Source organism: Notamacropus eugenii, chromosome 2 (assembly GCF_028372415.1).
Source record: "Notamacropus eugenii isolate mMacEug1 chromosome 2, mMacEug1.pri_v2, whole genome shotgun sequence".
In the NCBI taxonomy this organism is placed as follows: domain Eukaryota; kingdom Metazoa; phylum Chordata; class Mammalia; order Diprotodontia; family Macropodidae; genus Notamacropus; species Notamacropus eugenii.
In genome coordinates this window covers 466,952,259-466,963,656 of record NC_092873.1, presented here as the reverse complement: position 1 = coordinate 466,963,656, position 11,398 = coordinate 466,952,259, and the positions used below count along the sequence as shown (strand labels likewise).

The following is an 11,398-nucleotide window of genomic DNA, read 5'->3' as shown; positions in this document are numbered from 1 at the left end:
GACACTTGACACTCACTAGCTGTGTGATCTTGGGCAAGTCACTTAACCCCAATTGCCTCATCCTGGGTCTTCTCCAGTCATCCTGATGAATATATCTGGTCACTGGATTCAGATGGCTCTGGAGAAGTGAGGCTAGTGATCTGCACAGCCTCCCTCACTCAAAATAAAGTCAAGGGCAAGTCATGACATTATTTCTCTGATGGAATGGTCTTCTTTGGCAACGAAGGATGAACACACACATAGCCCTTCACAGCAATGCAAGAACCTAAAATATTCCTAGAGGACTCAAGGCAAAATGCCATCCACATCCAGAGAAAGAACTATGGAATTGGATCGCAGAATGAAGCAGACTATTTTCTCTTGTGTTACATTTTGTTTTGGTTTGGTTTTCTCATGGTTTCTCCCATTCATTTTAATTCTTCTATGCAATGTGACTAATGTGAAAATGTGTTTAATAAGAATGTATGTGTAGAACCCACATAAGATTGCATGCCATCTTGGGGAGGGAGTGGAGAGGGAGGGGGAGAACATTTAAGACTTACAGAAGTGATTGTTGAAAACTGAAAACAAATTAATTAAATTTTTTTAATGGATGCAATATATGAAAAATGATACTTTTTATTATACTGTTATGGAAGTGCTTATTGTATTCCATTAATTACAAATAAGTAAATAAATGTGGTAAAATCAATATTGTATTAGAAATCTCTCTAAACTGCCATGAGTTTGTAATACCCCAAATTTGTTAGGCCCTACCCATGGTGGAACAATTAGAAGACACAAGGCTTATGCTGTACTTTAAGGTTAGTTCCAATAAAGGGCTCTGGGCCATTTAAAGTGGCCACAGACATTCAGATACTGTGGGAATTACTCCCTGGATTCCAAACTGGTTCTGGAGCTTTTGAGGCTAGGAGTCTAAAATATGGCAAGTCCCTGGGAAACTACTGTAGACCAAATCTCCCTTAGTAGGTCTGTCCTGATCCCAAAACAGTTCCTGGTCCAGATAACTTTCTCATATCTGTGCTAAGACTCCTTTGTGTCAGGTTCTTGTGTTGTAGCTATTCAATTAATCAATCAACTAATTAATCAATAAGTATTTATTAAATTCCTAGTTTATGCCAAACATTGTGGTAAGTGCTGGGGATACGAATACAAAATGCCCATGCCCACAACGAGCCTACATTCTGCTGGAATGTTGGTGGCCATGGGAAGAGATACAAGACATGCTCTTTTCTTTGTGAGATCACCAAGGGAGGGAGTGTAGACAGAGAAGAGAAGAGAACCCAAGCCAGAGCCTTGGAGGACTCTCACACTCAGGGGACAGGAAGTAGATGATGATCCAGCAAAGAAGACTGAGAAGGAGCCGTCAGACAGGTAGGAGGAGAACCAGAAAGAGGAGGGTCACAGAAGTCATTGGAAGAGAAAATCTAGAATGGGGGGATGGGATTGTCAACAAGCACATCAGAGGGATCAAGAAGGATGAAGACAGGGAAAAGATCACAGGAGTTAGCAGTGAAGAATTTATTAGTTTCCTTTGACAGAATAGATTTAGTTAAGTAACGGGATCTAAGGCCAGGTTACAAGGGAGGGGGAAAATGGAGGCGAAGAGAGTAGACAAATCTTTCTAGGATCTTAGCAATGAAAGGAATCTAGGGGTGATGAGTGCGGTAAATGTGGTTTGGAAGTGGAAGGTTTGGGGTTTTGTTTTTAGGATGGGGAGACCTAGACATGCAAGTAGGTGGAGGAAAGGAGGCAATAGATAGGGAGAGATTGAAGATGGGAGTGAGAAAGAGAAAATGGTTGAGATGAACTTCTGGAGGATCAAGACAAGGACTGGAAATCAGAGTATGAGTGGAGGAGATGGCAGGTAGGAGTGTCTTTCTCAGAGATTAAAAAAGAGGAGAAGATAGAGGTGAAGATGAATAAGGGTTTTGAGAATAGGAGCACAGGACAGATATCTTCTATTTTCTCAGTAAAAGAGGAGGTGAGGTCACCTGCTGGGAGAGAGGGTAAGGGAGGAGAAAGCAATATTGGACCAGCTGCTGTGGAAAACATGATTAAGAGCCAAACAGGGAATTATAAAAGTTATGAAGAACAAACTGAGGTTAGATAAAAACAAATCTGTAGTATACCCAGGGGTCCATAAGAGCAGGAACAGAGAAGGCAGATGGCAGGGGTGACCTACGGGTGAGGATTGGAAGGATTAAAATAGCAGTAGGTAAGAGGTCAAGGGTAGAAGATGGCGCAGAGTTGTATAATTAGAACTCTGACTTTTCATTCTATCCCAAAGTGAGAATGGAACCCTCCCTTGCCCTGGAACCAACAGAAAAATCCAAGGGCCAGCTTGAGCCCTCCAAATCTCACTCACAGTTTTGTTTTCTACCTCTCACCCTCACCCCCAAAATATTAATTTTCACTCGAAGCAAAAATTCCATCTTCTGCCAATATTCTAGTTTAATATTTTTAGCTTGGAATTCTTCGGTACTATGGTGATAGGTGCCTTAGAAACTACCTCAGTGGATAATATTCTCCTACTCATAATCAGATCCTCCCCCATCAGCAAATAGTAATTTGGTGCCAGCAAATGCTATCTGAAAAGCAAAGAAACAAAGATCGTAGATTAACAGAATTCTGTGTAGTAGGCTAAAACAAGGACTTTTGATCAAGGAATAATTGGGTCGCTTGGAAAAAGTTCACACTTTCAAAAACATGGAGCAGGTTATAATAGGTTCTTATAAACTGTTTCTAGAAAAATAAATTCTTGAAAAAAGAAGTATTTTTTTCTCTAAATTTGCTAACTTGACTTTTTAAATATTGGATGTGGTCTCTGGGAAGTAATAACAATGTACAAAGTTGTATCTCAGTTACAAGAATGAATTTGAAGGTGTACTATCTAAGGTAATATTATTTTTAAAAGTAGCTTGCGGCTTTGTTACATGCCCCAAAGCAAGGCATACAAGTGTTTCCCTTTGTTGATTATCTTTAATTTATCTTGTACGTACTTTTTCTGTAAAAGTTGATTACATGCTATCCATCCCATTAGAATGGGAGCTTCTTGCGAGCAGAGACTGTTTTTGCTTTTTTTATCCCCCGTGTTAAGCACATAGTAGGTGCTTAAATAGTGTTTAGTGACTGACTGACATGGGAAAGTAGAACTAAACCTCAGTTTACTTATTTACAAAATAACCAGGTTGGACTAGATGACTCTGGCATCCCTCCTAGCTCTAAATGTGTGAATGTCTCTTCCTGCTTAGAAGTTCTATGATTCTAACTGAAGAGTAATGAGATCGTTTGATAGTTTGTTTCAGTTCATTTGGTTAAAAGTTGAGTAAGCAGAGTCAGAGAGTAAATTGATCCAAAACCGTAAGGACTGGAATGGGATTTAGTCACTTACTGTTGTATCAACAGGGTTCCCTACAGGTTCCCTAACCTTGATGATATGATGATATAAAGAGAAACTTCAGTATGAGTTAAATAAATTAAAGTCTATTTCTCTGACACTTCAGAAGGTCTGTAAGTTATCAACATTGGTACTCCCTTCATTAATGCAGAGTTTGATTCTTCAGTGAATGATCTACACGAGTTTTTGTGGCCAAAAATTCACTATTGAGGGAACCACATTATGGTAATGTACTTCTCCACAACAGGCTAGGCTGGCCTTTGGACAATAGACATAGAGTCTGTCACCAGGCCCATAATCAAAGCCTTTTTAGCTGGGGAGCCACACTGTTGGCACAGCCTTTAAGAACCCAGATTTTCCTTTGTGAAGAAGAGGAATTTACTGGAGGATTACAGACTACTATTAAAAGAAAATAAGGGTTGATTAATCGCCCTTTCCCTGTGACAAGCAGCATAAAAGTGAGGACTGAGGTAAGGCATATTGGGGTTTGCAAACAAATCATCATCCTTTGAAATTTGACTTAGACCAGTATTTCAACTGATACCTGTTGATTAGTAGACCACTGAATATTTGATGCAATTCAACTTAAAATAATCTGATTCTCTTTAATTTTCTTTTTTCACTGAACTGAAGCAATAAGAGACTTTTGAGATTCTTGTGTCTCTCCCCCTGTCTTTTTTCTAAGTCCTGCTTTCTAACTTTCAGTCATTTGTACTTTCTCAGGTTTCATACTAAATAAAAGAGTCTATTTTTACTGCAAGTTTTTATAGGGCACCATCACCAGACACCTAAGCTAATCTATCTTCCAGCACCGACGTCATTGTCCTAGAATTCTATTACTACAATTACCTTAATAATATGTTTTGGTTCTGAATTGTATTGAACGCATTGGGTTCATGGTTTTAAAAATATGGCTGATGTTGTGATATCCTTACAAAGTGGCCCATAAGAGGCAGAAAAAATTATGTAGTTTAGTGGACAGAGTGTTGAACTTGGAGTCAAAAAGACCTGAGTTCAAATCCCCCAACTCCTATTAGTTATATGACCAGTTTCCAACAACTCTCTAAGATTTATTTACTAACTTACAGATGGATTGCAATTTATAAGCAGTCCATAAGCGGTAATTAATTTTATGATTCCACAGTATTAAATATCAATCCAATATGTCACCACTGAACACGTATTCAATCATGTAACTATGTGGGTGGTTGAAAGCATATATGCAGCCCACATATCTATAACCTCTAACCCACTGTGTGACCCTGGGCAAGCAATTTAACCTCCCAGTGGCCCAGACAATTCTCTAAGATTAAAGTTGCAGAATAAATGTCCATCTGCATTGACAGAAGGAATCCCTCCATCCAAAATCCCTATACCGATGAAGTGACAGGCCCAGTTGCTCCCCCCAAAACCTACCACATATTTCATATTGTTGTTGTGAGGGTCAAAAGAGATAATGCGTACGTTAAGTGCTTTGCAAAATTTAAAGTACCATGTAAATGACATTATTTTTATTAACGAACGCATACTCAATTGGAATGAACTTCCACATCATCGACTGTCCACAGCACTTTTTGGGGCAGCTAAGTAATCTCATACTGTTTTCCATGCTATTCCATTATTGCCTGGATTTTTGGTTCTGTGTCCCAGCTCTCCTGTACTGCCTAATATTTCTTGTATATCTATCATCTCTCTCCCTTCCCAAACAAGGATTAGGACAGGACTAAACACCTCATAAGTACTTAATAAACATTTGTTGGATTTAATTTTAAAACTGAGAAAAACATGCCTGACTTTAGTTTAAAGATAAGGAAATTTCCTTTACAGAATTTGAAGCCTGCCAAGTAAAGGAGGTCATGCTCCCCTGTGAGTTTTGGAAAAAACAGATCACTTCAGCAGTTGTCACTGTGAAAAAATGCATGGCCATAGGAGATGAAAAGTTCACAGGGCTCCAATACTCATACTCAAACAAAGCAAAGGAATATCTTCAGATATGTCATTGTTGTACAGCTTATTCAATAAAAAGCTTAACCTGCTACAAAAAATATGTTGAAATGGTGGTAGGGGTGGTAGGGGTATCATTGGACCTCCCATGTAGATGGTGAATAAGAAGAAACTTTAAAGTTCCCCCCCAAAAAAACCCAGAATATTTCTTATACAATGATCCCCTTTCCTAGTTAAAGTGGTTTGAAGAATAAAGAGTAAGGAAAAGAAATGAAATTTTACACAATTGGGTTTATCTGGATTTATACATAACACTCAGTAATCTGCCAAGGACAGGATATAGCGTACTCAAACTCTCTATAATTTCTGTTATTTTTTATATCATCTTTATCTCCAAATATGTCCTCCCCTTGTCTAGCCATTAAACTATCCCTTGTACAGAATAAAAAAGAGAAAGGATGTGGTAGGAGCAAAACAGTAACCTCTGCCCTTATGTATGTTGGCCTAGTGTTTTCTTCAAAGATATTGAGGTCATCCTTGTGACTTGGTTGGCACAGGGAGCCAACAGGTTCATGCTGTTGACATCACTTCCTGGTCACCTATGTTCCAAAATGACCATGAGAAGCTTCTGGTTCACTTTCAGATGCTTGACTGGTGGACAACAATGGGCAACTCAAGCCAGGGAGCTTGACTCATCTGAATCAGCTTGAGACAGTCCTCAATACCTATCCTTGTTGAATACATTTCTCCTGCTATGGCTAATTAAATCTCCTTTAGTTAACTGTTTAATGACCTATAAGCATCTCATTTTACTCTAATATTGCACCTAAACTACCATGGGACTGGCCTGAGTCAGGTCCAGACCAAAATGGCAGTGGGGGAAGCTCCGTGAAACTGACCAACGTATCTAGAATTTGATAATCTGTACAATGTCTAACACCTATCATTGCTTTTCTCTGCGAAGAAGGGAGAGACGTCAATTTTCTCATCTCTTCTCCGGGACCAAGCTTGGTTGTTATAATTAGTTTCTATGGTTGTTGTCTGTTCTTTCCATTTATCTTGTTATAGTCTTTGTACGTATTGTTTTCATGATTCTATTTACTTCACTATGCATTTATTCACATAAATAGTCTTCTTAAACTTCTCTGAAGTTTTCATATCCATTGTTTATTATAGCACAGTAATATTCCATAGCATATTCATGCACCACAATTTGGTTAGGTATTTCCCTATCAATGGGCAGTTTTGTTTACACTTCTCTACCACAAAAAAGTAATGTTATAATTTTGGGGGGCAAATAGGGCCTTTTTGTCTTTAACATTCTTGGGGAATATGCCCAGTGAGATTACTGAGTCAAAAGGTATGGACTTCTAAAAAATCATTTTATGTGCATTACATACGCACATACATATATATAATTTATTTATAGTTTGCAACAATCACTTCCATAAGATTTTGAGTTTTGAATTTTTCCCTCATCCTCTCCTCCCTCCCCCCCAATATGTTGTGCAATCTTCATATTAAACATCTTTTCACATTAGTCATGACGTAAAAAAGAATTAGAACTAATAGGAGGAACCATGAGAAAGAAGAAACAAAACAAAGCAACAAAAGAAAAGGAGAACAAATGGTATGCTTCCATCAACATTCAGACTTGAAAGTTCTTTCTCTGGATTGTGGATAGTATTTTCCATCATGAGTCTTTTGGAGTTGTCTTAGATCCTTACATTGCTGAGATGAGCTAAGTCTATCAAGATCAGCCATCACATAATGTGGCTGTTACTGTGTATAATGTTCTCCTGGTTCTGCTCACTTCACTCAGCATTAGTTCATATGTCTTTCTAGGTTTTTCTGAAGTTCACCTGCTCACAGTAGCACAATAGTATTCCATTACATTCATATGCCACAACTTGTTCAGCCATTCCCCAATTGATGGACATCCCCTCAATTTCCAATTTTTGGCCACCATCGAAAGAACTGCTATGAATATTTTTGTACATGTCGATCCTTTTCCCACTTTTTAATGATCTGTTTGGTATACAGATCCAGAAGTGGTATCACTGAGTCAAATTTTATAGTACAATTTTATAGCCCTTTGGGCATAGTTCCAAATTGCTCTTCAGAATGATTGGATCAGTTCACAACTCCACCAACAATGCATTAGTATTCCAATTTTCCCACTTCTCCAACATAAAATCACTTTTTAGAACAGTTTCAACCTGTCACATTTTTCATTTGACTGCTCCTAGGAAGTGCTGGAGATTGAATTTAGGGGTACTATTTTTTTTTGGCCCAATACTACTCCTTACAGTTGAAAACATTTGTTAAACAACTATTCTAATTTCCTTGTCTCATCAGAATAAATAAAAACAGGAACAATTCTGGATAGTTTGATTCAAATGTTTATGGAGAGTTTCCATGTTCCCTTTACTATAAATGAAAACTCATCTTAGAGAATGACCTTGGACAAGGAAGGTCAATAAGCATAACCCCTGTGTCAGAGATCTGCTCCTGATAAGAAAGGCCAAAGCACACTTTGGGGGATTTCTTGCTTTGTTTGCTTATTCTTGCCATTCATATCATCTGGGAACCCAACTGGGAATTGTCTAGCATGGGCATGTCACTTTTTACCAATTTCCCTTACAAACAATTGGTTCACAAAGCTCAAAGAATGAACAAATTCACTTAGAGATTCATGAAAATGAATAGAGCCCATCTTAAGACTCAGAAAGATTTTTAAAAATTGGCTTTTTACAGCACACAATGGATAGAATTGCATTGCAACCCTTCTTTATGTGACTTAATAGTAGCTGCTGCTTTTTGTAGATTCTTTTCTGGTTTAGTCACATGCTCAATGCTACCACACTTAAAATGCTTCCTAGCATCTAGTTAATGTTACCCAAAGTTTTCTTCTATTCAGCCTGGTCATCCATCTTTGCTTCTCCAGCAACCAACAACTTTGTAAGTCCAAGGATAGAGTGTGTAAGGATGGCACTTAGCCATAAATTGTAAAAATAGTATTTTCCTCCTCTTTTTCTCTCTCCCCAATGCATATTATACATTGCTCTCACCATGTCTTTTGCTCCTAGTTTTGTTCCCTTTCTTTGAATGCTCTCCAGTTCACTTTCTCCTCCTTGAAAGTCCAGCTCAAATCCTTCCTTCTTCATGAAGATTTCCCTGACTGGTCCAGCCAGCAGTTTCTCTGGATTCCTATTGTGCATACTGGCTGGATCACTGTATCTCCTACTTTATTCTATTACTTATAATCTCATCATGTGTCTAGCCTTCTCAGAGTTTTGTCTGGCAAGGGCTTCCCTCAAATATGACTTGGAGGAGACACTTATTATCCAAGAGAGGTATACCACAAGTGCTAGATTTTATGATTCAAATCCCATAATATGCTTTTTTAAAAAAAAGGAAAAAAAGTAACACAGGACTTGGAAACAGAAGACTAGTATTCTAATATTTTTAGTGTTAGTCTTGCCATGTGACAAATCATTTAACTTTTTTCATATGTGAAATGAACATGAAAATAATCATACCTGATTTATACTATAGGTTTATTTAAAGGGTCAAGTGAAAAAATGTATATAAAATGTTCTATAAGAGTTAAAATGCTTATATAAATGTCAGCAAATATGGTGACATAGCTAAATATTTGAGACCTATAGGCACAATTTTTTTTAATATCAGCTATTTTTAAAATTCTAATTTTATGGTCTTAGCACAGTGCCTGACACATGGTACATGACTACAAGTGCTCGTTAAATTAAATTGAATTGAATGAGATGGCTAGATGCCCAAAGATTTGCCTGAGGTCATGCATCAAGCCAGAATCAAACACAATTTGGACTAGAACCCAGGCTGCCTATTTCTTAGTCTAGAGTTCTTTCTCCTAAATCCACTGACTCCTTTTATAAGAAAGAGCTAAAATCTGGGGGCACAAAGGCAAAAATCATCCTATACCCTCAATTGCAATCTAATGGGGAAAATGGCATGCAAACAACTATGAGACAACCAACAAGCTAAATACAGAATAAATTGAAGATGATCTCAGGAGGAAGGTACTGGCATTGAGGGGGACTGGGAAAGCTTCTTTCAAAAGGTAGGACTTGAAGGAATCTGGGAAGCCAAGAGGCAGAGATGAGAAAGGAGAGAATTCCAGGCACGGGAGACAATCATGGGAAACAGACTTCACTCTGAGATTGTAGATTTAGAGCCAGAAGGGATCTTGGGGGTTATTATAGGCACACATTTTTAGAAAGGGTCTCTTTACTCCTTACTTATTATAAGGCAAACATATTTGCATTCCTCATCAACATCAATCTACTTGAATTGTATTTTCCAAAATGGTTGGGGTAGAAAAAAGGGCAAAAGGGAATAGAGGAGAGGAAAGAGGTGACAAGGACTATTTTCTTGGTTCTGACACTTACTTGCTTTCCATTCTATTTTGCCTTTTCCCACAGACCGACATTTAACACACTCAACAGTCAGAGTGGGTATTGTATATAGATTCTATGTTTTAGGAGCCTTAGAGGCTTTCACTATTACTGCTCTTCCATGTCTGTTTCTGAAAAAAGTCCTGTAGTTATTTTTATGCATAAATGTCATTACAAAGAGAAAATCTATTTGACAATGTTATTTCCATTTTCTAAAAGATGGGCCGTAATAGACAGTCCTTTGTCAATCTGATTAGACAAGGAACAGTCCAGGATAAGAGTTTTCTCCTTCACTATTTGTGACCAAAGGGACAGTCAACTGCAATATTTTTTTTATATTAGTGTATGCCCTTAGGAAGAGGAACTGTATAGATCTGTAAGATCTGGCTTAAGTCATTTGAAGTTCTTCCTTGGAGGAAAAATATGCTGTTTACTTAGGGGTCAAGTGGGAAAGTGAGATTGGAGAACTTTAAACTTCTACTGGGGACTTTCCTCAGCAAATCCCATGCTTGATAATATGGTTTGCAACTGACAGCTTCTGGCTGTTAGAATGAGGATAAGTGTGATGGGAAAACCATCTCCTATCCTCACTTAACCTGCTACTATAAAAATATGTCTTGATCAAACATGGGATTTGGGGAAATATGTGCTTGTATACAAATATGTGTGTGTATGTGATAGGAAACGTATGAACCAGCCTGACCAGAAATATTAGAAAGGGCTTCTGGAGTTCAGCTCTTGACCTGTCTTCTTATCTCTTTTCTTTCCAGCCAGTGACAGAATAAGTCACCTCTAGGCATTATTCTGACGCTTTCTTTTCTTCCAGTGGGCCTGAAGAATGCTAGTTTCAAGGTTAGCTTTCTGTCCCACACCTGCTGACCATGAAGAGGTAGCCTGGATCTACTCTAATCTGAACTAATCTAAATTGAGGAGTAACTTTGGAGTCTCTGCCTGTCTCCATTTCTATCTGTCTCTCTTTGTCTCTCTATCTCTGTCTCTTTCCTTCTGTGTCTCTACTAGAAGCTGGAACTTTGTTGAAGCAAGAAAATGTATTGCTTTACTGATAATTGTGTGTTTTATATATTCAGGATCATTGTTAATGGTTTTAATTGTAGGAGGTAGGAATATTTTTCGATAGACTGACGTGTTTATTGGTGAGTTAAGAACAACCTTATAAGCAAGCATTCTATGCAATGGGGACAAGCTAGATGTATTTCCAATAAGATCAGGGTGAAACAAGGATTCCATTATCACCACTGTTATTCAATATGGTATTAGAAATGCTAGCTGTAGCAATAAGAGAAGAAAAAGAAATTGAAGGAATTAGAATAGGCAAAGAAGAAACTAAGTTATCACTCTTTGCAGATGATATGATGATATACTCAAAGAATCCCAGAGAATCAAGTAAAAAACTACTTGAAATAATAAACAACTTTGGCAAAGTTGCAGGTTACAAAATAAATCCAGAGAAATCATCTGCATTTCTATATATTACTAACAAAGCCCAACAGCAAGAGATAGAAAGAGAAATCCTATTTAAAGCTAGGGTAGACACTACAAAATATCTGGGAGTCTACCTGCCAAAACAAGCCCAGGGACTAGATGACCACAATTA

At 37.9% G+C, this 11,398-nt stretch overlaps 1 protein-coding gene across 5 annotated transcripts in view; it reads left to right on the top strand.

The window, feature by feature from the left end:
- Positions 1-1,269: 1,269 nt before the first annotated feature.
- The window catches only part of RALGPS2 (Ral GEF with PH domain and SH3 binding motif 2), a 254,358-nt gene continuing 244,229 nt past the window's right edge, over positions 1,270-11,398 (top strand). For 3 of the 5 annotated variants that reach the window (XR_011975647.1, XM_072648542.1, XM_072648543.1), the window contains exon 1: positions 1,270-1,374. The gene's annotated coding sequence lies outside the window, so the exon portion shown is untranslated. The remainder of the gene's footprint in view (positions 1,375-11,398) is intronic. The other 2 variants (XM_072648541.1, XM_072648539.1) reach the window with 1 other exon arrangement.